Source organism: Chinchilla lanigera, unplaced genomic scaffold, assembly GCF_000276665.1.
Source record: "Chinchilla lanigera isolate Chin_1 unplaced genomic scaffold, ChiLan1.0 scaffold00084, whole genome shotgun sequence".
In the NCBI taxonomy this organism is placed as follows: Eukaryota; Metazoa; Chordata; class Mammalia; order Rodentia; family Chinchillidae; genus Chinchilla; species Chinchilla lanigera.
In genome coordinates this window covers 8,226,599-8,229,256 of record NW_004955485.1, presented here as the reverse complement: position 1 = coordinate 8,229,256, position 2,658 = coordinate 8,226,599, and positions in this window count along the sequence as shown.

Here is a 2,658-nt window from a genome sequence, read left to right as displayed (position 1 = left end):
TCCCTCGCCTGCGCCGGGCCTCCTGCCCCGGCCGCGCGGGCCGCGCGATTAATATGCTAATCGCCCGCGGGTGGGAGGGGGCGGCCGTGTGAAAGTGACCCGGCGAGCGGCGGCGGCCGAGCGCCCAGGGCCCGGGAGCGCACTGGGGCTGGCGAGCGTGTGACGCAGCTCTTTAAAAAGGAGACAGAGGCAGGGACCCCGGGGAGGGCGGGCGAGGGGCGCGGCGGGAGGCGACGTCGGTCCTCCGGGTGCCGCTGGGCGGGGGGCGAGCCGAGCTGGCGCGGGAGTCGGGGCTAGGGGAGGCGGAGCCGGGGTGGGCAGCGGGGTGTAGCTCTCTTGCTCCCGCCCCACCCCGGGCCGCGCTCGGGGAGGCGGGAGAGGCTGCAGACCCCTGCCAGTGCCCTCTGCCGAGACCCCCCTCTTGCGCGCCCAGTACAAACAGTGGGCAGGAAAAGGATTCACCCCTCTCCTAATTAACCATTCTTCCTTTGCCTGCCAAACCAGTTAGGACTGGAGCTAAAAGGGTTAATTAAGTGGGGTCCCCGCTCTCTCTCGCCTGAGGGGCTGGGATCTGCGTTTTGCAATGGTGTGGGGGCTGCGGAATGACCACCAAGCTGGACTGGGGAGGGGGCTACGCAAGCCGTCCTTCCCCTTTCTGGATCTGACGTGCCGGGCCAGACCCTTCGCTCCCCGTCTCCGCCCAGCCTGCGCCGCCCCCGCCCCCTCCTCGTAGCGGCTCTTGGAGGGCTTGCGCCGAGAACAGGAAGCGAGCTGCGCCAGTGCCCCCTACCCAGAGGGGTTGGGGCCGCGGCGCGGGGGGGTCGGGATGGTGGCGTAGGAAATACTCTTCACCAGGGAGGAGCCTTCCAACCTTCAGGCGCGCCTCAAGGACTCCCCTACCCGGCCCTAGGAGGGGAGGGGCCCCCTCTCCATCCCTTCCCCAAAGCCCAGCCCTAGCTGCCTCATAAACAGGAAATACCTATTAGCAGGGAGGAGGGAGAGCCTGGGGGTCTCCTGCCGCTAGCTTAGCTTTCTTAAGCCTCAGTGGGCTCCAGGGATAGACACGGGGGACCCGGACCTCTGTCCCCTCCCTAGGGCATCTGGCCAAGGGTGAAGAGGAGGTCTTCATTTTTGTCACTTAGCCGGGAAGTCGGTGCAGAAGGCCATTTGGTTCTCTTGGCCTGGCTTGCGGTCTGCACCGCTGGCCTGGCGGGCGGGGTTGCGGGGTGGAGATGGGGTGGTGGTACAGATGGGGGAGCTGAAGTATTTATGAGACCTCTTCACCTCAGATCTTTCATGAGAGCACCAAATGATAGACGGATGGAAGTCTGGGGATTTGAAAAAGGACCTGCCTAAGAATGGGGGGTTTGTCACCCCACCTCCATTTCCCGCATCCGCACCCCTACGGAGGGCACAGGGGAAGATGACTGAAGCTGTCCGCACGCACACAAGTATTTCCTTGGCGGCACCCCCTGCCTGAGTCCACCTCCTCCCCACATTCTCGGATCAGCACTAGAGGGAGTATCTGGAACCTGAAGCAACAGAACACAGGCCTGGAGCCCCGACACTAGGTTTGCATCCTTCTTGCCCTTCACAAGCAGACGATCTGGAGCAACCAGCTGCCCCGCTCTGAGCTTAAGGGGCCGGGAACCAGAGAGTGTATAACAGGCACCTAGTCACACACTCCCCATGTAATCACTACTGTGAGGGTTAGCACTTTCCTGCTCTTTTTGAGGTGAGACATGATTCCAAGCGTATCAGGTGGGGCTGAACTGGGTGCTACAGTCCCTAAGTTTGCCTTCTTCCGATCGTGTGATCACTTACCCCTAAGGCCACTCATACCAAACTACTGGCTTGGCCGGATTCCACAGTGGTCTCAGTTACTTGGGTGGACAGTGAGGATGGCAGTCTCCCCTATAGAAGTCTTTGCATCCCCTGCACCTGAGACTTCCTTCAGATTTCATACGTGGAGGTGGAAGACAAGAGGAGAAGAAACCCCTCTTGGTCATGGAGTGTGTGCTAGGTAGCAGTAAGGCATTTCACACCTGTGGACTCATTCGTGAGGACCCGTGGAGGAAGGTGCTATTTACTTCCATTGAAAAAGCAGGAAAACTGAGGTTCAGGGCTGTGCTACGTGCCTGAGGCCCTGGGCTCAATCCCCAGCACCGCAAAACCAAACCAAACACAGGTTCAAGCTGGGTGTGGTGACACATGCCTGTAATCCCAGCACTGGGGAGGCTGAGGCAGGAGGATTGTGAGTTTGAGGCCAAGGTAGTCTACATAACAAATTCAGGACCAACATGGACTACCTAGAGAACCTGTCTCAAGAAACCAAACCAGGGGCTGGGGATATAGCTAAGCAGCACAGTGGCAAGTGCAGGGCCAACTCCCAGTACAAAAAAAAAAAAAAAACACGCCAAAAAAACACAAAAAAACAGACTCCACTGAGTTTCAGAGAAGTTCATCAGTTGCAGGGGGCGGGCGGCTATACTGATGGGGTGGGACCCGGGGCTTTGCCCATTCTGGGCAACTAACTGCTCTACCACTGAGCCACGCCTCCTAGTCCAAGAGGTTAATACATTTGAACTTTGCTATAAAACACTTCCTCCTTCTTCATCACCTAACTAGTTAGGGTCTTTTTCTTTTTTTTTTTTTTTT